The following is a 23,476-nucleotide window of genomic DNA, read 5'->3' on the forward strand; positions in this document are numbered from 1 at the left end:
CCATGCACTAAATTAAAATCCAAATGGATTAAAGATCTAAATATTAAAACAGAAACATTAAACTTGCTGGAAAGTAAGTTAGGCAGAACTCTGGAAGACATTGGTATAGGAAAAGACTTTATGAACAAATCCTCAGTAGCACGGGAACTAGCAGAAAGAATCAACAACTGGGATCTCATCTTACTAAAAAGCTTCTGTACTTCAAAAGAAACCATTAGCAGAACTAAGAGACAATCTACAATGTGGGAAAAAATTTTTACCAGCTGTACCTCAGACAAAGGACTATTATCAAGGATATATAAAGAACTCAAAACAATCAGTCCCCCCAAATATAAAGACCCGATCCAAAAATGGGCATCCGAAAGGATCTTGTTAGTTATTGTCTTATTCAGTACATAATGTAGAAACTCTGTTTCACGTTTTATTATGCACACTTTAAAAAATCTTCTAATAAATACAGTAAGGTGTGAAAAGTAAACTATATATTATACTTTTAAATTTTTATGATGAACCAGTAAATACATTCTAAAAGTCTGTATTAAAGCATTAAATAGATCTATTCAGCAATACACAGCAAATTGAGTGTGGTGAAAAATAGCACTAGAAGATTTCATGTACTACACAGAACTTATTAATTTCTTCACAGAACTCTCAGCTAGAATATCATATTACATGACTTATAATTCACCCAAACATACAGAATAAATCATCAGGCAAAGAAGTTTACACACACACACACACGACTCCCCACTACATGGATGTCTGCAATAAAAATGAGTTTATCCATTCTTAATCACAACATATTATTATACATCATCTGAAAACAATGTGCTCAATGAGTTACTCAATAAATGATAATACTAAAAGGTTTCTAACAGGAAATGAGGGGATATCTTATAATTGGGATCTATACCGAGTCTTCTTAAGACAGATAAAATACTGATCATAAAATTGTTTAAGTAGATGTATTTAAAGCAAAACAGTAAGAAAATGAGAACAAATCTGTGACTCATATCATGGCTAACTGAACTTTCTGGGGGAAAATACTCAAAATATATCTAAAGAGGACTATATGGGTTAAACTGTGCAGATAAAGAATTCTACATGAAAAACGAAAAGACAAAAACACTTCAATAAAGAAAATATTTAAAAATTATAGAAGGCAGGTACAGGACAAGATCAGCCAGGCCTGCGAGTGAGAGCCTCGGACCGCGGCACTGGGGAGCAGGAGCCCTCTCCAGGGACAGCGCAGGCCCGGCATGAGCTGCTGCAGCCCTTCCCGGAGGCCGTTCCTCCTTGCCCCGTGCTCTCTTCATTTCCAGGCTCCTGCCCTGCAGCAGCACCTCGGGGTGCTAGAATTTCTTTAGGGAAATATTTGGAGCTTTGGCAGTTGGCCCATGCTGCAGGTGTAATGAACAAGGTGATTGTTCCCCACCGTTTATCTGCATGCAGATGTGACAGGCAGCAGGGTGAAGAGCAGCGGCGGAAATTTAGGACCCCAGTGCTCTGGCTGAAACTAGCTTCACTGTGTCCCCCTTCAGGGACTGTGGGTCTCTGTCCCATTCTGAGAGTGGCAACAGGATGCTCCCACTGCCTGCCAGGTTGCCCAGAGTTATCAGAGAGGATACAGGGGCTAATTCCAGGGGGGTGGGAGCATTTCTATTACCAGTCTGGAAAAAAGATTAATTGTAATGAAATAGATGATAATCCAAGAACATAAAAAATGATCAAGCATTTAAGGGAAAAATTAAAGCCATCGATCCTAACTTTATTCTCTAGTACATTGGTATTTTACTGTCCGGTACACACACGGTGACGAAGATACAAGGCGGGAGGGGGCCAGCTAGGTTTGACTGGAGACGTCTGTCCCGGACTCCCCGGTCACATCACCCTATCACCCCGGGAGACCTCTTGGAGCAGGGGATCAGAGATCGCCAGCTCACTGTTGCAGGTTGCTAATGTTCATTAATTTTTAGAAACTTAGAAGTAAATAGAAGAACTAGAAATCGAAGAAGGAGCAGGCAATGGTGTATCTGCGAGATGATAAAATAGAAGGTCTTCAAAAGCCAATTTAAAAATTGTCCTTTATTTGGGAAACAGCTTTTCAGATTATTTGATTAAAAATATATCACCCTGAGCTAGGATGCTAAGAGAAACACACATAGGGACAAGGAGAACTTCACGCTCCTGTACCAAACTTATTTTCACATCAGTTGACATTCTGCTATGAAGTTCTATTATACTGAAATTCTATCCTGTACTTTCGGGTTCATTAACTGAAGCTACTTTATAGAAGTGTTGTCAAGACAATTCTACTGCTATAAAGGAATTTGGGAGAGTTTTACTTCCCCAAACAGCTTTAAATGATCAAACAATGTGACTAATAATTTAGAATGTGTTTGCAGTAAAGCTCACATTTCAAAGTTACACTCTCTTCCACCAAATTCATTTTATGACATTAATTTCTCCCTCAGTGGCCCTTACTTCTATGCAAAATGACCCCAGTTTCCGCCCGAGACTTGAGATGTGAAGGAGCCACAAGTTTTCTGCACACAATGGAGAGTATTTCTGACCATCTTTCCCATGAGTGTTACCTGTGCTCACAGGACTTGGGGGTCTTGACACATCCATTCATTAGAGACAGATTCTTTCTCCAAAAGTGCCTGCCTGGAAAACGGCCCCTCCCTGGGGCTCTGATACTTCCAGTCTCTGCTTGACCTTCCTCCTCCTAACTCCAAACTTTCTGTACTCAAGAGTTATTTCCATTAGTCATGGTCTTCAAAAAGGAGGAAGAGGGCATTTTCTGTCAAAGCCAGATATATCCAAAGATTAAAACAAACTCAGTTGACAAAAAAATCACAATTATTACCTCTTTCTATTTTGATCATCTGATCAGTTTGTATTGCTATGTGCGATGTGTGATTGTATAGTTAGGCAAACAACAACACACAGAAGAATGAAATCTGCGCCTGGCCCTGGCCATCGGCATCCCTGTCTTAGTGTTCCCTGCTCTTCCTCATCAGGAGAGCATGAGGCTGTGGCCCGTGTTGACCCATGTCTCTCCTTAGAGTGTGTGTGCATGCACACACTAGAAAGTGTTCTGTGTGGTCAACTTCAGTTCATAATGCACAGGAGGGCTCTGATCATAGATACAGTGTGTAGCAGGGAAGACACTTTCTGTTAGCATCTGAACAAAGGGCCTTCAGTGGTATCTGTAAATGCTTAATTCACTGTTATCATGATTGTCTTAACATCTACATTGAACCCTTAATCAGCAAGACCACACATGCCTCTGAGAAATTTTGAGTGGTCACTAGCAAAGTGTTGTTTACAGGACCTAGTCAGAGACTAACACAGAGTTTCGGCATCGCTGGCTGTCAGGTGCTCCACTTAGCAAGGCGGCGGTCAGAGTATCAGAGTACCTGTGTAGAAACGCAATGGCAGGATTTTACAGTCTGTGTTCCACTTCCTACTGAAGCTTTATACAGAACAAAACAGCAAGCACTGGAGGGAAGAGCCGTGCTGCTTGCTGTCCTCATCTGTCTGTCCTGGAAGCTGCCACAGTTCCATACACTGCTTGGCAGCTTCGCGGCCACAGAGATGGGGAAGCCCACAACCCGTGCAGATGTGGTCCCGGTGAGGCCCCTCTGTCCCGCCATGTCCCCACATGCTGGAAAGGCCCACTAATTCCAAGTAAGGAGCACACTCCCCTCCCAGAGAACCCACCACTGGTAGCATCACCTGGTAGCACATCTCAGCATGTGAAATCCTGACCACAGCATTGTCCTTTGGCAAAGCAGAACGTAGTAGACAAAACCTGGCATTGGGATGAGGAAGCCTGTATTGGAATTATAAGATGGAAAATGTTACAGGAAATATCCCGAGGTGTCCTGCAGTTAGGCCCTTACCTTCCTGGACTGTCTGTCTTCTGACATGTCAAATGGGTGCAAAGGTATCTACCACAAGTGCACTGTGAAGACTCCGAGGTAACACACGCGTGTGTTGTATGTCCTCCTCGTGGGTCTCTTCACACCAACATGAGGAAGTGGGAAGGATGCAGGTGATGGTGTGTTACTGACTAATCGGTCCCGCCTGTGCCCGCATCTGTGCATTAGATGAATCTGTCTGTGTCTGTCTGTGTCTGGGGTTCTATGGCCCTCGGAATGCAAGCTCAACACTGTGTGCCCATGAGCTCCCCTAGGAAGTGTGCAGCCCCAAGAGGACGGGCAGGGCACTCAGCGCCAGGTGTCCACAGCTCTGAGGCAGCTGGTGCAGCCCCTGCAGCAGAGGGCTCTGCACTTCCCACAATGCCCACCTCGTGGAAGGGCTGACACACCCAGTTCTCAGGAAAGCTGTCCAGAGAACCCAGAACAGAGCGCTGGAGGACCAGGAACTGGCCCAAGGATTCCCCTGTGGGGTCCCCTGGTGCTCTTGCTCCAGGGGTCCCCTGTGTGCCGTCCTTGGCATCCTAACCCTAAAACGTTCCCGCCCCGTGCCATATCGTGACACTGCTCAACTTCAACGTGCAGGTCAGTGCATTATTCACAAACACTACGCAGATGTGGAAATTGTACAAAAGCTCACAGTCCTCTATGGACAACATTAAATTGGAATAAACAGACTTATTTCTCCTTGGAATAAAAATGCACAGCTTTAACTGCTGGAATAACTGTGTGTAATCAATCACATAGTTAATATCACTTAATCGGTCTTCAGCTGATCTGACAGCTGCCATTCTCATTGGTTAATTGCTGTTCTTATTTTTCACATAGCACTTAGAGATCACTTAGAAAAAAATAATCAAAATGTATGGATTGGCCACCAAATGCTTCAGTCTCACAACTCTGTAAGGCGTGTGCTGTGAGTGAGTATTTCACAAACAGGACGGTGAGTCGGAATGACTTAGGGGGATCCGACCACTTGGCCAGCCTTGAGCTCTGAGACCCCGACCCGGTGCTGTGTCCCGCCCGAGGGTGCCCTGGTTGGCTCCCAGAGCGCTGTCCTCCCACCCCCAAGTGCTGTTCTTCCCGGTGACGCCTCTTCGACCGGCGGGAAGGGGTCCTGAGCAGCAGGGGAAAGGAGAACTTCTTCGGGGTGAAGGCGAGCGGCCCTCAGCTTGGCTCAGGCCTGTGGCGCTGCCTGCCTCGTGCTTTCAGAGCTGTGGCCCGCGGACACAGTGACACCTACACGAATGCACGCCCGGCACACGTACGCGCACTGTGCATCCAAGCTAGAGTGAACAAACATCTATCTCCTCACACACCGTTTCTGCGTGGGGAAGACATTCAACACCTGTTCTTCAAGCGTCCCATACCCTGCCTCTATCTGTCGCCACCTGCTGGTGACAGAGCAGCAGCGCTCCCCTCTCCGGTCTGGGAACAGTGCAAGGGGGCAGGCAGCACGTGCACCCTCGCGCCCCATCAAGCCGCACCTCTCACCCTCTCCCCGGCCCTGGCCACTCAGAGCGCCTGTGTTTGTCTGTGATGATGCGCGGATGGTACTGTGCTTATAAAGCCTCCCAGTACCCGAGGGGTCTGAGGCCAGCTGGGTCCGCCCTCGCCAAGCCCCCCGTATTTTACTAAGCAGATTTGCTAGATGCGATTCCCCATCTCACCTGGTCAGTGGGAACTGAATATCCTGACCACGGACAGAGCCATGGACGCCGCAGCGCTGTGGGCAGTCAAAGGGCGCCGCTGGGAGACTGGGATGATTTCCTTTGTTAGAAAAAGACAGTTTCAGATGCCTGCCTGGAGCCTGAACGGTGACTCTGGGCTCACAAGCACGCTGTGGCCCCCGGACGCAAAGCCCGGGAGACAAGTTGCCCAGCACAATGCTCCAGTTACAGCCAGAGCGGGGATGGAGACAAGGCGAGCTGGGCCCAGCACCTTAAACTCGGCAGAAGACTCACCCGCCACGTCCGCTCTCTCCGAGGACCATGTCATTACCGCTGCCCTGGTGAGGGGTGAGGACGTTCCCAGGCTACTGTTTTGGGTAATGCTGGTGGTTCCTGCGAAGGTCCACTTGCTGAAGTTTCCTGGTTGGCGTCTCCTTCCCGTGGATCAGCAGAGCTGGAGTCAGGTGTGGCGGCGCCCACCCGTCATGCCAGGACTCTCCGGGGCAGAGGCAGGAGGACCGAGAGGGAGGCTAAGGCCAGCCTGAGTGGCTTAGTGAGATCCTATCTCCAAAGGGAAAATTTTAAAAAGCGCCTGGGATGTAGGTCAGTGTGAAGACCTTGGGTTCAGTCTCCAACACTACAGCCAACCAATGAATCAATCATCAGTCAATCAATCAGTCAATCACGGTTAGGGCGTCAGTCCACAGTGAGCAAGTCAGGTCTCAGCCAGCCCTCAACCTGCAGGTGAGACAGGATCTGCGTGGTGGAGCAATGTGGCTTTGCTTTTCCTGTGTTGAGTCCTCCTCTTTTAAATGAGGAAAGGGCTCATTTGGCATTACACTGCATATGGCGCTCTAATTCTAGAGTGTGGATGGACATCACCAGTCTTTCCTGCAAGCCTGAGGTGGATGGAAAGTTGGGTTGGCGGATCAAGCACCCTTCCCTTGTACCTGAGCTAGCAGGACGCCACTATATCCCTGCTTCTCCTTCACCCACTGTCCTTTCCTGAGGTGGGCCTGGCCCCTGAGATGATCATCCTTATCAGGGGAGTACATGGTGACAGAGAAGGAATGCTAGGGAGTCCTGGGTCTCAGAAGTGCACAGAGAAAGGCAGTGTGCCCTGGTATCACAGGGCAGCAGATGTTTCCCGTTTCTGAGCCTTGCTGCGACTTCATGGAGTCCTGGAGGACGCCGACTGGGAGCACGCCTGTGGGAACTTGTGAAAGGGTACTCAGGAGCTGCCAGTCCCTTCCTGACAGCCTCTGCCTGTGGAGGTCTGGGCTGTGGAGGAAGCTGTGGGATAAGGCGGAGACAGCCAGGCATCCCTTATATAAGATAGGTCAGGGCGTGGGGTACAGACCCTGAGATGCTGTGCACATCTCATGCCCATACTGTGGTTCCTCGTCCCCCAGTGCGGCTCCTTCACTTCCTTGCTCATCCACACTGCCAGCTTCCAAAGCACCATGCCAGACACCACCCCCATGAAATGCGGAGGGAGCCCTGAGCACAGGCGAGCAGTGAAAGAGTAAAGGCACACATGTCTGACTACCACCAATAATGGGAATTACCCTAAAAATGTCACCAGACTCTGCTCCAGTTATTAACTTTGTACCTTGAGACAAAGAATCCCCAAGCCTCCCCTGATTTCCTGGACTCACATGCAAAGTCCTAGAGGGCTGAGGCTGTTCCTGACCCCAGGGCTGCAGCACCATGCCTGTAAGAGGCTTTTGACTATTTGCAGGTTTTCCTACCTTTTCATGGTTTCTATTTTCCCTATGAAGTACTTTACCCCAAACAGCCAAACAAAATGCCATAGATATTTTAGGAGCAAGCTGACAAGCATCTGTCATGCCCTGGTCTCACATTTAGAAAGCTGTGGTGTTATCTACGTCCTCCAGTGTGGCCAGAAACCCTGGTGTACTCTGCAGATCTCCAAATCTCCAATAAACAGAGGAAATTATGGAGGAAATTGTTCTGTGGCAAAACATGGGGACCAGCTGATGAAATTACTTTCTTTTGATGGATCTGTCTATAAGAATGTCAGCAGGAGATTAAACTGGCATCCTGTGAAATGCACCTTCCTGGTCCTCACAGGGCTGAGTCCTTTCTATTGACAACCAGTGTGGTTGAGAACAGGTCAGGCGCTTGATCAGAACCCCAGGAGCTGGAAACTAGCCCAGTTTTGTGACAGTTTTAGCAAATTACTGGATGCACTTCAGTGTTTGTGAATGTGATAATAGTAGCTCTTGCATTTTCATTACCAATAGTATCCAATAGTGCCACAAAAATTGACTTAATGGAATGGTCTCTGATATTGGCTGCAGGCTGTACTTTTGAACCATTAAAGTTGAGAAATCCACTCTTACTTTTGAGTCAGCAGTGTTTCTAATGCGTCCTTAAAAGAAGATAATGAAGGACCAGGCAGCGTCTTGATTGTTTGCTATGCTTCCAAAATTTTATTCTAATGAACAACTGTTATTTCTGTCTACTCATTTGTGGAATACAGACTAATTGCTTAGCCTCATCGCTGGCATTTCTGAGCATGAAAAGGCTGGAGAATACTGATTTGATTAATCCTGCTATGCTCACATGGAGAGAGAAAGGATGCTATTAGCTTTGAACTTTTGATGCTTGATTTATGAATATAATTTTATCCAGATGGCAGGGTTTGTACCAGTCCAGCCCTACTTATTTAATACCAGGGAATAAGGCAAAAGGACTTTAATGAAAGATACAGAAGATATTTCACACAAAATTGGGAGCACTTGTGAATACCAGGAACATATTTATATTTGGAAAAATGAGCTTGAAATTTTGCATTCTAACTAAATTGAGATTTTTTTCAGTTTTCAAGTATTTTGAAGTTTGGAAAACAGAAAATTTCAAAACATTCAAGAATATCTTGTCTAGGTATGATTTCTTCACCCAGTTAAATACATTTCAGTATTTCCAAAGTCAATATTTTTCAATATTATTTCTTCTTGTATGAGCATGAAGACTTATTTCATGATATCCTTCAGTAATTTAAATCTAGTTCCATGATCTTCATTATATATATATATATATATATATATATATATATATTACACACACATAAATGCACATAGATATGTTGTACGAAAGTTTTGTCCTTTATTTTCCATCATAGATGAAACTCAAAATATTAACCCTGTCATCATCCATATTTTATTAAAAGGCCAAATTATTAATGAATCAAATTGCTCTCAGATAGTTAAATAAAACTTAACTGCTGATTTCTTTGGCTCATGAAATAGGGTAATTTTATGGCAACCCTTCGATGAAAGTGAGAATACATGAAAATTATTTAAAAGCATAGAGAATGCTTCTAAAAGGCCATGCAAACCCTTCTTTGTGCTCACCCCAGCTGGTGCTCATCCTTTTCTGTCCTGGTAATTCATAGACATGCTGCTAATTCAAAATAATAAAACAGACATCTATCTAATGCTGTACAGAATTTCCAGCCCAGATCCTAGAAGCATCTGCAGGAAGCTATCGCCCTGGACTCCTCACATATCGGGATGAAAGCTGAGTGTCACATCCTTTTAAATACTCAACCCAAAAACACAGAAAATACTTCTCCCTCTGAAAGCTGGGTGTAAAGACGTGTGTAATGAAACTTTACATTTAAGGGAGACTTGAAATGAGGATTTGCCAGGAAATGCTGATCACCCAAACATTCTCATGTCCCAAATTTGAGCTGGGAAACTTTCCCAGATCAAAAGTATATGAGCCAGGCTTCATTTTCCCTGCAGAAATGCATGTGAGGAGATTCTGTTATCAGGGAACTCCTGCCCTACGTTTCCTACAGAGGCCTGCAAGGAACTTGTTTTATCAACCTTGTAGTCGAGGAGTGAAGACAAACTTTGAGGCAGTGGGAGAAATGGGACAGAGCACGGAAGGAAACCATGCACAGCCACTTATAATTCCATTCACATTGATTTCCAAAGACCCTGAAAGGAACAGTGCCTTTAGGAGATCCCTGGGCAGCCATGAACTCCAGAGAGCCACAGTCCATCCAGAAATAGCTCAGAGACCAGTTAAGGCTGGGGAGAGAAGGCAGAAACCATTCAGGAGGAGATGCCGGCTCTGGCTAGGGAAGCCCCGAAATGTGATCTGGGAAGGAGAGTGCCCACCCGGCCCCGCCTTCCCTTCCTGCCCCTGCCATCTGTTTTCTCCCCGTATCTTCTTTTCTTTTATCTTTCTTTCCTATTACTTTTCCATTTCTTTTTAGTGTTTTCTCTCCCCTCTCCCTCCCTCTTTTCCTTCTTTTCTCTTTCCAGCAGTTGGAATGGAAGCCCATGTCTTGCCCATGCTGGCCAAGTGCAGACCACAGCCCATCCTGTTAGTTTTACAGAAGCTGGGAAGAAGAGACGTTGGTCTAAGGCAGGTGGATGGTCGCACTCTGCCCGCGAGGCCCACGGCAGCACCAGGATGTAGGTCTGTCACAGTCTGCACTCAGTCCTCTATTTCTTATTCCTCAGCCTCCTGACAAACCATTCTGGACTTCAGGTTGCTAGTGATTACACACCTGTCCCTGAGCAGAGCAGACTTGCAAGTTAGATCACCTTTGTAATGGTAGCCTGTGTAACACAAGATTAGGTTATGACAGAAGGCACTGGAGTAAGGAAGGGTCAGGTTCCACTCTCTGCAGGACACTGTCTGAGTGCCCCCAGTAGGCCCCTCTCTTGTTCTTTGCCTATCCTTATGCATGTGCCCTCTGGCTTCTAACTGGATCTCAATGTGCACCTCAAAACAACGCTCCAGGCCAATGGCTGTCTGTGTCCTGTATTCCTGGAGATGCCTAGAGAGCTTGTTACAGCACAGGCTGCTGGGCACAGCGGAGTTCAGCCTGCATTCAGAGCAGATCCCTGGTGACCAGACATGGCAGCCTAGCTGGGTGGGCAGCATGCTCCTTCTGAGAGGGTTTCAGAGGGCAGAGCAAGCACGGGAAATGGGGTCCTCCATCCTGTGATGTCCACAGCACAGCTATGCCTGTCCATCTTTCTGGAGAGGAGCAGGACACCAGGGGAGCCCTCCTGTATGGAAGGCAGCTTGTGCCTGGCAGGGCAGCCCAGACCAACATCCTTCGGGGGCCAGGCCCTCAGGGACACTTCTGGCCAAGTCACAGCTGGAGCAATGTGACGTAGTCACTCACTCCACAAAGACTCATTGAGTGCTTGGCCTGGACCGAGCAGAAACCAGGCAGACAACTTCATAATCTCCAGGAGCTCATATTCCGTAGAGGAAGCAGAGGCCAGAGATATAAACATAGAGCAAAATAAATGTTAAATGATGTGAAGCACAGAGGTAGACATCTTGAAATGGAAGAAGATCAAGAGATGGAAGGAGGGAAAGTGGGGAGGATGGAAAGAGAATGAAGGAGTGTTATGTGAGTGTACCTATTTCCCAAGAAGGACTGCACTCAGAATGGACAGAAAGCTGGAGTGTTTATATATATAAACAAACAATGTACCCACATTAATATGTGCGTGTGTGCAGGTACCTGTGAGTGTGTGGATTCAGATACCTACATATCCACACCTATCATCCCATGCTCATCTGCATGACCCCTCTAAATCTCTCTACCTCTGTGTATCACCATCCACTCCTACCTAACACATCTGCATCTGTCTCCTGCTGATCGACCCTCTGTCCTCATCCATCATCCGTCTACATCTGGTGTCTAGATGTCACCTCTCTATCAGGGGAATAGCTACGTGGTGTCAATACCTTGGAGAAGAGTGGGAAGGGGGTGGGCTGTGATGTGGTGTGGTGCTCCAGTGCCCATGAGGTAGAATCAGTCACATGGGGAAGACTCGAGTTCTAGGCAGAGGGCATTGCAAGGTCAGATGTCCTTGTAGGTTTGCGGCACAGTGGTGGCCAAGACTGAATGTGATCACAGAGCAGGGGCTCTTCAGATCCCAGCCATATTTCCGTGGAGGAAATAGGTGGCCTTGTGGCCCAAGTGTGGTGCTGCCATGAAGTCTCTAGATTCTGCTCCAACAATGAGAGTGTGGTCGCCACACCCACAGGGATGGCCAGGGTGCCATGGGCTGCAGAGAAGCCCGGGATTTAAGCCTGGTTTAGAGGAAGAGTCCATACGAGAAGCTCCTGAGAAGAGTGTGCACAGTGTGAAAAGAAGGAAATGAGGGAAAATAGGAAATTAGCACAATCACACAAGAAGCCAGTTGTCCACATAAACATTTTTATTGGTCAGTGCTGACTAGGGACCGAGGTAGAAGAGTGCAAACATCTCTCTGCTCACTGGAGACCCAAAGGATCTGGCTGACGGCTCAGAGCTCATGGCAGTGTCCTCGGCAAGTTCGTAGTAAGGATGTGCACCGGAAAGGCCCAAGGGGTGGTGCTGGAAGCCAGAACATCTGTGCCTGCAGGGTGAAGAGTTGGAAGGCTGAGGGGTCTGCCCTGGAACCAGGAGACAGCGTCCAAAATGAAGGAGAAGATTGAAGCTCTCCTAAAGGATGGCAGCAGCCTTTGAAGAAAAAACACCTAGAAGTGGCTTCTTCCTCCTTTTATACCATTTTGCAACAATCCTACAGAGGATCTTCCACATCCAGAACCAGCCTGACTCAGTTCGGCTGGGTGTTCCAGGGTGACCACTAGTCAATCCACCACAACTTTTCTGTTCTGTTACGTGCAGTGGTTAGGGCAGAACGGCCCCCTGATTGGCTTTGGGGTCCACCCAGGGGGCTGGTGGAATAGTCTTCTGGCTGTGTCTTGCTGGGTCTTGGAGGTGTGAAGTTGGGTGATCTATATGTCTCTGGCTCCTCCTCTCCAGCACTGTTCCCAGGCTCAGCTCCCCAGCTGCCGTGAGCTGAATCGCTTAGCTCCAGCGCACACTCTTCAGCCATGCTGTTCCTGCCTCAAAGCCAGCTGACAGTGGACTCAGTCCTTTGAAACTGAAAGCCAATCTGGTCCTTCGTGCTGTGGACATCAGGGGTTGTGTCCGGTGTTGGGAGAGCTGACTAATACAGCGTGGCTGCTGGTGTCTGCAAGGAATGGCCCAGAATGGAGGTGGACGTGTGGTCTGCACTGCTGGACAATGTCCAGCTGATGACAGGCTTGTTATCACCAGCATGTGAGTGATGTCCAGGCACACATTCCTTTCGGTGCCCCCTGATGACCAAGAGGAGAGTAAGGAACATGTCTCGGACTGGACTGAGCCTGCCAGGAGAGACGCAGCTTGGTGCATAGTTCAGCTGGCCACACCGTGACTTCACACTCAGTGACTATTTTTTGTTTTGTTTGAGGTACTGGGTTTGAATCCAGGGCCTTTGTGCTGAGCTATATCCTCTGCCCCTTTTCATTTGTTTCTGAGACAAGTTTCCCTAAGTTACTGAGTTGTCTAAGATGGGTTTGAATTTGTCATCTTCCTGCCTCAGCCTCCCATAGTGCTGGGATTACAGGCATGCACCACCACACCCTTGAGGACTTTTAATAGAAGGGGAATCAAAACAATTTCTCAAGGCAATGGACACATGACTTAGGAAGGGGACTGACTTCAGGGATCCTGTGACACTTACAGAAGCACACACTGGCATGGGCGCATGAAGCTCAGTCAGGGTGAGGGTCAGGACGCCTGCTTACAAGTTCCCTCTGCCCTCCACGCTAGAGCCCTCCAGGGGGTCTGATTCAGACCACACTGAGTAGCACCCTTTCTGTGAGAATCATCGACAGGTGTTTATTTTATGTCCCTGGCCCTATTGGCTCTGTGGTCAAATCCCTATTCCTGCTTGCCCACATTCTCCGTCTGAAACCTTAAGGATTCTTATCCGAGATCTCTGTGTGTCTCCCCTTTGCCAGGTTCCTCTTTTCTTGCCTTGTTTTCCCTCTGCTTTATGTCTTCCAGTGCTTAATATAAAATTTTAATTGGTTTTGCAATATTTTATCCCAGTCTTCCCTGTAAAACCCTTTGATGGACTTCAGTGTTGCGTAAATAGACCATGTTTAACAAATTGGCCTTGTGCAGCCCTTGTTGCACTTGCTAAGTACTAATCCTGTCACTGAAATCTTAAACTAATTAGCAGAAATCAAGATAATATTATTTTTTTTACCCAAATTGGTCCAAATGATTTTTTAATAGTCTCTGTCTCTGTGTCCCATAATTCACAAGGAAGAGCAAGAATTTGAAATCGGCTCAGAACAGATTAACTAGGGGAAAGCAGAAAATAACGCATTCTACAGCTGACAAGAGACATGAAAGACGCTTACTGTCAGATAAGTGCCACCCACCCGTTTATTTGTTTTACTCTATGTCCCACAGCTCTGCAGCAAAGCCCCGGAGGCACCCTGGGGCTACAGTGGGAAACACACAGCTGCTCCCCGCTCCTGAGGCCAGTGCTTCTCCTTCGGAGGAAACACAGCCCTTCCATGCAACCGGCCACATCACAGCTGTAGCACTGCGCAGGCTGCTAAATCCCATCTGAGCCAGAATGCACACTTTCGGAGGGGGACAATCGCAGTCGACGGGGACATCTGAGTCTGTATTATAGGGAAATAGTCAAAGCCCAGGAGCAAAGGTGGGCAGGGTAAAGAAGTGAACGTGCAGCAGCAAGAGCTGCCAGCGAAGAGGAGTGGGGTTAGATCCAGACGGGCTCTCGCTAGCTTTGCCACACTGAGCGATCCCTGGGTCCAGGGACCCGGCTGTGTGTTCCGCTTCGCTCATGAATAGCACAGCAATAATAAATGTGACACGAGTCAAAGAGAACGACAAACACGGAACGGGAGACATGAGAGGGCCTTCGCCTGCCGCATACCCACTCCGGGTCGCGTGTTGCTTTCCATCGCCGTCGTCCTTTCTCACGATCACTTTCATACAGTGGAAACCTAAGCCGGCGTCGCTGCCATAATTCAGCGGGGAGTCACGGGCTGCAGCGAAGAAGCTGCCGAAGGTGTCCGCAGCGCTCTGCTTGTCCGCCCTGCAGCCCTGTAAGGCAAGAGCTCTTTTCCAGCACATTCCGAACCCGAACCTGGGCCCAAGCTCCTTGTGCTCTTCAGTTACGAATGACTGTGGGGTTCGCTGAGGCTCGGATGTCAGCGTCCTCGGACCCAGGTGAAATACCCGGAAGCAGTTTGGCAAGGAGGGCGTCTCCTCGCGAGCTGGGGGTGTGAGGGGCCGCAGGAGGTGATGTTAGGGTCTGGCTCTTGTTTGTAACAGGGCCCCAGAAGCTCCCCGCCCTTCCTGAGGCACAGGAGAAGGTGCCATCTTCGAGCCGGGGATGGGGGGGAGCAGCTCCCACCAGAGAGGCAACTGCCCTGGTCTGAGATGTCAGCCTCCAGAGCGGTGCTTGTCAGCCCCTGGTGGTTTGCTGAGTGTGGTGATGGCGAGGGGAGAACGGGCGGGTGAGGCGCTCTGTGCCAAAAGCCCTGCCTCCGGAGGCCTCCTAGGGCCCGGGGACCAGAAGTTCACCCAGGCTTGGTAGAAAGGATTTATGTTGTGAGTGTTCCTTTGCCAGCATCAAGGGGGAAAGAAAAGGTTCGCTTGCAATGAGGGGACCCGGGCTTCTGACACCCTCGGGCAAGGAGGTAGGGGACGGGTGGGAGCCTCGGGCTTTGCTGCTGGCGGCTCTTCCTCCATCCGGAGATGAGGTGCGGAAGCCGGAGCTGGAAGTGGATAGACTCCTGCAGTTGCTGAGCACCGGTGGGAATCGCATGCTCACCATGTTGCCTTCTGGCTGGCTTCACTCATTCATCTTTGGGTCAGATCTGGTTGTGGCAGGTTCGTAAGCAGGCAGCACTGGGCTGGAGCGTGAACAGGAGGGGTGCACTGGCCGGAACTCTGTCTCCTGTGAGAGGGCCTCACCTCCTAATGTCCACGTTCAGCCCACTGGGGACCCAGAGGTGTTCTAAGTAGAGGAAACAAGCGGTAGCCCGTCTTAGGCGAGTGTCTGCACTGACCTTGGCCTGGGACTCCCTGCCACCCTGCTGTGTCTCCTGGGGAAGTGAGGGGTCATTCCTGACCCCGCAGCATGACTCTGTGCCCTGCAGGTGCCTGCATTTAGTCATCCAGGACCCACAGGTGAGCTCTTGGCTAGTGAGAGGGTGGGGGTGCTGCCTCTCTGCCTCTGGGCCACAGGGACAGGGCTTGCTCACCTGACGCCTTGTAACTGGAATCTCCCTGCCCTGACCCAGGAGCCTTTGTGCCCAACAATGGCTGGGAACAGCAGGGAGCTCTGGAGTCTTTGTCTACCCTGGAATGAACCCCCAACTGACTCTGCTCCAGGACAGGTGGGAACAGACCCACACCGGGCTGCTTTGATAGCTTAGACATTGTGCACTAAACTGTGTCAAAGTCATTATTCCCGAGGACTGGAATATTTTCCAGAATCTCAGTCAAATCCTCCAAGGTCCTGAAGCCAGAGTAACCAGCAGGCCTGCATCTCTGGACACACAGATATGGGCACATTGAGTGCTGAGAACAGCTGCTGGGGGTGTTGTTTACCTCTTAGCAAAATTCAAAATTCTCCAAACAACAGAGGAGGTTTGGAAAACATTTTTGAGAGTAAAACGAAATGAGCCATAGCACGATTTTCATCTTTCTTTTCTTCAATGGTAGTGATTTGGCAAACATAAAGAAAACGCAATTAAATGTACATTCGGCAGGGCAGGGTAGAGACCATTTACAGTGACAGAATCTTATCCAACATGGATCTCAAGGAGTTGGAGGTGGCAGTCATTTGGAAGGGAAAGGAACTCAAAACAAGTCTCCATCAGAGACTTCCTTGGTGAGAATCTTGGTATTTCCTATCTCTGTGCAGCCGAGGAATACAGTGTGTGTGTGTGTATGTGTGTGTGTGTGTGTGTGTGTGTGTGTGATTTACAGGAGCCCTGACAGAAGGGACTCGTACAGAAGAAGAGGGAAAGGCTGTGGCCTCAGACAGCTTTGCACTCTGGGTGGAGGTGGTTGTCAGCCCTTGGCGGTGAGAAAGCGGAACAGGAAGGAAGTGGAGAGGCAACGACCCCTGACCTGAGTTCACAGCTGGACTCAGTGGAGCAGGATCCAAAGAACTAGAGGAGGTCAGAGCTTGAATCCATGGAGTTCCTATCCAACTTCTCAGGGCTTAACGCTTTAGAAGAGCACTTCTGTCATAAGTATTTTTAAAGTCTGGGAGATATTCTCCTTTCTCACCCATAAATTTTACTTCTAGGAATTGATCTTAGGAAACAAATGTTTCAAGTGATTCAGAACATACTCATCATACATGGTTTATTGCAGATCTTACCGAGGGTCAGAAATAAGATCAAATTGCCATGCTAGGACACTGGTCACATAAGTAATGGTATATTCATTTAATCCAATGATGCACAGAATGCACAAGCTATATAGATATAGATATAGATATAGATATAGATATAGATATAGATATAGATGGAGAAGGAGTTATAGTGTTCTTTTAATGAGAAAGAGTAGAATTTTAACTGGTGTGGGAATAGATGCACCATTTTTAACTACTTACATATATCTCTACAGGAAAGCATTTGGAATATTAGGTGTATTTTTGTGACAAATTTCAATGATTTTATGTCTTTTTCTTCCTACCCTGTTTTTCCCTTTTATATTATTTGCTTATTAATTATGGAAGGAAAACTAGACAGGGCGGTCATGTTGAACCACAGCTGCTGTATCTGGAAGATTATTTTATACCAATGAATGGTTTCTAACAAGACATGTAGGGGAAGTTTTTCTCTGCGTTGGTACAGCTCTCTTTTGACAAATTTTCGACTTTTCTCAGGTCAATTACGCTATATTATAGAGACCAACTCTGACTACAGCTCCTCCCATCTTGCAAGGAGAATCTCAGTGGTGACCAAATTGGTTGCCAGGATTCCTGGCAAGTGTATAATTCTTCGAGCATCTCTATGAATACCGAACCTGCTTGAAAATGGCAAGGGGAAATAGAAGCATTCTCTGTTTTTATTGGATTCATCTGCCATCCTTCATAAGGGAAAGGCCTATCTTTAATTCCCTCCTTGTTGATTTCTCCAGACTTGGTGCCAAAACCAGGCGGCTGTACTGGGTGCCGACCTCCTGGTCAGGTGCAGGGTGAGCTCCTTTTCAGGAAGCCCCTCGGGCAGGACTGGCTCCGGAACAGCAGGGAAATGTTCTTCAAACACCCCGCTGTGTCTCCGTTCTGTAGAGCCTGTGGGATTCTGTTAGATTGGAAACCAAGGGAAGAGTTACAGGTGAAGCCCAGGGCATGCCTGGCATTTCTAGGAGTGACCTACTCACTAGGAAGGGAACCGCTTGTCTCTTCCAGAGCTGCTAGAAGGTGGCAGTGCCTCAGCCTTCCCAGCCCATCCTGGAAGAAAGGAGCACAAAGTACAGCTCACCCCACTTCTGTTCCCTCTGCTCAGAGCTCCTCGCTCTGGGACTGGGAGGCTCCCCTGTGCTCTGAGGCATCAGATTCCCTCCATGTGGATTCCCTCCTGTTGGGTGAGGAAACTTTGCGAAACAAGCAGCCGGAGCCATGTGTCCTACACACACTGGAAGAAATCCCTAAACACAGGCTAACCTCAAAGCATGTGTCCCTCAAAGACATGGGTGCTCTCAGTCATGTGTACAGTGCGCCTGTCACAGTTGGGCCAGGTCTCTCCGAGGAGGCCCTGAGACCCTGCAGCTACTGCCAGTCCAAACCCTGGCACTCTGTGCCCTGGGACATGCCCTGCCTCTCACCTGCTCATCACCCTCCAGGCCATGCTCGCCCTACCCCCCACCCCACTTCTGTATGGCCTCCCCTTAACCATACACATTCCCGGGGTTCCACTTCATTCTTCTGTCTTTCCCTGACACCAGGGATGTGCGTGGCACCAGCAGCAAGGACCCCACACACACACACTGCCATGGTGCTCCGGCTACACCACCACCTTCCGCTGTCATGGGACAGCTTGGCCTGAGACCCTCTACCCCGAGGCTGGGATACCCGCGGTCAGGGAGGAAGGTCTGCCCTGAGCCCCTGGCACCCTGAAGCTCTGGGGACAGTGCTGACTCTGAAGACGGTGAGGTGGTGGCTTCCTCCCTGATGTGGGTGCAGAATGCTGATGAGTTTGGAAATGCTTAACTTTGTAACACAGTTTGCAAATGAATGGAAGAGTGTGTGAGTGTGTAAGTGTGTGTATAAAGTACATCTAAATGTGAAGAGATGGTTCCATGTAGGCGTGTGTCATGCATATACCCGTAGGACATGCACTGTCTTCTCTATGTGTGTATGTGATCAGTATGTGCGGAATCTACCTATATTACTCATCTATATCTACCTGTCCATACATGGGTGGGCTATACAGGCATTTATTGATGACATCGGGATAGACACACACACACACACACACACACACACACAAGATCAGCTGTGAGCTGGGGTCAGGGTGGGAACACCTCAGAAGGAATCTTGTCCTCCGGGGACCATGAGGGGTGCTGAGTGGCCCTGCAGAACCGGTGGCAGCACGTATGTGTGCCCAAACCCAGCCACCTTGTGGTATAGAAGCCATGAGCAGTGGCCTGAGGTCGCTAAGGGGGAACGGCTGCCACTGTGTACGAGCGGGTGGCAGCCGCTGTCCCCTGGAGACGGGAGGACAGAGCTCTGGGTCCTCCTGCGGGGAGGGCATCCCCACCACTGCCTGCCACTCACCCATACGCCCTCCTCGTTCTACTTCCACACTGCAGAGATGATGAAATCAAGGATGTGCGGTGCAGTCAGGACCCGGCCTGAGCCTGGCACCGTGGCAGGAAGGGTGTGAGCTGCAGCCTGTGTAGCGGTGTGCATGTCCCTGCGGCCCTTTACTGGTCCTGCACACACTGGGTGTATGCTGGGCACCTCCTTCGCCAAATGCTGAGACCCAGTGGGGCTCACTTAGGCGTCAAGTTCTCGGGAAAGATGACCATCAAGAAGGAGTTGCATCCCTGGTTTGATGATGTCCGGGCAGGGGAGCCCAGGATGCCAGGAGAGATGGCCATGCGGAGGAGCTGTGGGCAGGCGGCTTGGCTGTCTCCAGGCAAGGTGACATCATCGTGCATCTGGGCAAAGGACATGGTGGTGGGGGTTGGGGACACCGGCTAGGATGCAGAAGCGGAGCTCAGAGATGGGAGGTGAGGGTGTGCTGGGCCACACGGAGAAGCTGCCTTGGAAGAGCAGAGGGCAAGGAGGAGGACAGGGCAGACGCTGCCGCTGCCTCCAGGTGGAGCCTCAGGAGCAAGCAAAGGGGGAACCAGGGGAGAAAAACAAACCCTGTCCAGCGTGGAGATGACCTTGGTCGGAGCAAAACGCCTGGTGCCCCGGGAAGCGGGGAGCAAAGCTGACAGCCACTTAGTTTAGATAAAAGAATCTGCTAATAGAGAAGCCTCTGTGGTCTACTTTTAAACATGCCCCGGTTGGTTTGTTGTTTTAGTTTTCTTCATTTTGAGGATGATGTTTTTCCCAGAGCATATATATGTGTGTAAGGGGGTGTGGATTAAAATTCTAGAAATCCATAAATATGCACGGTCAAGTATATGTGCATTTATGCATGCACATCAGGGTTAGTCTCAGCAGGGTGTAGATGTGAGGCTCTTTCACAAGGGAGCTGGTGATGTGAGCAATGTGCCCACCCTGCCCTGATGTCTCTGGAGCCCTGTGCTGTGCAGGTCATCATTCCACTAAGTTCTGAGGAAGAAGAAACATGTGGGGCACCACACTCAAGGCCATCTTCATTTCCTACCCCTGAGCATGCAGGAGAATTTAACACATATGCTATATGATCTTCTCCGCACACCCACAAGAAATCAGTCTCTTTGAACTAATAGGTTTATTAAGCTCCTCAGCATCCTTGGGGAGAAGTGACAATTTAAAATCTGCACTAACAGTCCTAATGCTGTCTGGCTTCTTAATCATCCTAGAAAATGTTTAACTACAGAGGAACTAACCCCTTGCGATTTTGGAGATGATTTCCTAAAATCATAGGAAACCGAGCTTCCCATGACAGAAGTCACTTTAGCACAGTGAGTTCAGGATCCATTAGCATTTCCGATCGCATTTTGAGAAGCTGTCTCAGTAAATTGACTACATGTTTTTCGGGATACAGAAGTAAAACTCATGAGTCACACACTCGATGCTGTGGGGAGCAGTGAGCTCACCTCACCTCATGTGGCATAAAAGCAAAGGAGGCAAGGTGAAAATGAGGGAGCAACATAAATAGAACCCTGAAATCTGGAGAAAGTGAGTGGCCAGGCCTGCTCTATTCTGGCTCAAAGCCACTGCTGCAACTGTAAGGGTCCCATGAGTCCTGCAATTATTTTTACTCTTAGCAGAAACAAAACCGTGTTCAATCTCTTGAAGGAAAATAAATTTGCCAATGGTTTAAACAGCTTAATTTGGCACTGGTGGAGAAAGAAATGTGAAGGTACCGGTTCCTCTAGCCACAGGGAAGGGACCTCAGCTCCTGGATTGGCTCTACTGGGCTCCCTGACCCACCTCCGGGGCTCCCCACCATCACCGGGGTCCTCGCTCCCCTGCCTACTCTCTCGGGCTTGAGCCCCAGCTCCTCCACTTGCGGCCACCCCACTTGTTTTCCCAGCAGAATTTGTGTGGCGAGGACGGAAAGTCGCCCATGTGAGCCCTCCATGCACGGGGCATTCTAGGCCAGCTGCCCTCCATCCCCAGGCCCATCCAAAGCCGTCCCTGCTTTGTTTCTCATCCTCATCATCCTGAGACTCCCCAGGTGTGTGCCCCTGATCTCACTGACATTCTCAAGCTGATTATTCATCAGGAAGTCAAACCCCGCAGACTCACAGATGTACAAAGCAGTTGCTTCAATAGGAAAATGCAAAAACGGAACCTGTACAGTCAGAAAGTGTGGATTCACATAGTACCTCAGAAAATTAACAGTAATGATGGCCACAATTATACATATGAAACCTTATGCCCTTTAATTTAATTCAGTGCCAAAAGCATCTTTTCAATAAAACCTTGTTTTTTTCTCACACAAAACTTAATCTTTTGAAGATGTAAACATATTTTGCAAAGTAAACATCACATTAACATATTTAAAACTTAGCCCTTCATTAACAACCAATGTGAACATATTACAGTAATGTATTTAAGTAATAGTCATTGATGTAAGTCTCTGTATGCCTGTAAATGCAAACCTTTGATCACAAACTTGAAAGCATCAAGCACACATACATATTTCCTTGATAAATCACTTCCACACACCTTCTCGACATACCTAGGCCTTCTGGTCTTGTGTATCTCTCTTTATCCTTCTAATAAGACAAACACACAAAATCCTTTCATATCAGAAGTGTATCTCTTCTACTTGCAGCTTTCTTACTATTTTTCTACTATCTCTCTTACTATAAATTTTCTATAACAATCTTGCCTTCAGCTGTTAAAATTTTAGTGTCCCTTTTTTCATCAACAAAGTACAGAAAAGAGCAAGTTAACCCTATAATTACAATTCAAGAATTTGCAATGCACAAGAAATGTTTTATGCACACCGATTAAGCATCAGCTCAAATTGAAACAATGATAAATTTATCAAATAGTTAAAATTTGTAATTTGATTTCCCTTATAAAATCTCTTGATATCTGGTAGAGAGCAGTTGCAGTTTCTCTGGCTTTGTTTTGGACTTCAGATCTTTGTAGGCAGCATCAGGCTGATAACACAACACTGGCCATCCAGCTCTTAAAGCCAGAAGTGCTTTTTCTCACTGTTTTGCTGTACACCCTTCTGCGTTTTCCTAGCTGTATTCAATGCATTACTTATTTTCTCATTTTAGTTGTTTTAAAGCTGAGTGCAAGCCCTGCTGGACCCTCTCTGGGTCCAACCACAGTTCTCCATCTGCACCCTCCAGTGCAGTAAGGGCAGGCGCATCTTCTCATACTTTTCCCTCACCTCCTCCGCACCTGCAATCTTAGCAACTCAAGAGGAGTGGGAGGCAGCTCGACCTCCTCCAGAGGGGCAGTGCTGGGGTTCGCCTGGAACCATGTCACATTTTCTGAGAGAGTCCCCGTGTGAAAGTCGAAAGATAGGACAAGCAGTTATTCTAAGATGAAACTAAATGCTTCTCACTGGCGGCTGATTCCAGGTTTCCACGGTAAGCAAACTGGCTGCAGATTCGCAGGCTCCACGCTGAGGGGCATCGTGCTAACCGTGGACCTGGCATCTGAGGGGCAGCGTGATTACACAGTGCACACTCACAGGCGGGTGTGTCTCCGTGTGGGCAATGCACTGTGGGCACACTCGCGCCTGCGTCTCCTAACCTCCTTCACCTGCTTGAGGTGAAGCCATCCAAATCTGGGGACTGCACGTGCACAGATCCAACCAAATAGTCCACAACAGCTGTGTCCCCCCCGACATCTGCCTGTGTTTCTCGCCATTATTTTCTACATAAAGACTGTAGCAGCTACACGTAGCGCTCGCCTCACCTGAGGTGTCCTCAGTAACCTAGAGATGACGTACAGTGCACAGGGGCTGCACACACCGCGTCTACGCACACACACTGTGCCCGTCGGACACGGGACCTGGGCATCTGTATATTTTGGTGTCAGGACAGTTTGTGGACCTGGCGGCCCTGTGCACAGCCAGGGCAGCAGTATTCTTTTGTCCAGATTACAGACTGGGAAACTGAGTCTCGCAGCACACCCCCAGCTCTGGGGGCTTCCGGCATCACAGGTCTGGAGGCTCTCCATAACGTGTGTCCTCGGAGGGACTCTTCTCTGCGGTTTTGACTCACAGTGGCCACAGCAGGAGGGAGATGCTCTGCAGCCTCTGACTGTTAATCATGACTTCTTAGAGTGGACTGGGCGCCCTGAGCAGCTTGCTGACCGGCTGTACCTTCTTTTCAAAGAT

At 48.4% G+C, this 23,476-nt stretch overlaps 1 protein-coding gene across 1 annotated transcript in view; it reads left to right on the top strand.

The window, feature by feature from the left end:
* The window catches only part of Csmd1 (CUB and Sushi multiple domains 1), a 1,140,625-nt gene that overhangs the window by 649,531 nt on the left and 467,618 nt on the right, over positions 1–23,476 (top strand). The gene's annotated exons all lie outside the window — the stretch shown is intronic.

Source organism: Fukomys damarensis, unplaced genomic scaffold, assembly GCF_012274545.1.
Source record: "Fukomys damarensis isolate Sample0158 unplaced genomic scaffold, DMR_v1.0_HiC HiC_scaffold_18, whole genome shotgun sequence".
Lineage (NCBI taxonomy): Eukaryota > Metazoa > Chordata > Mammalia > Rodentia > Bathyergidae > Fukomys > Fukomys damarensis.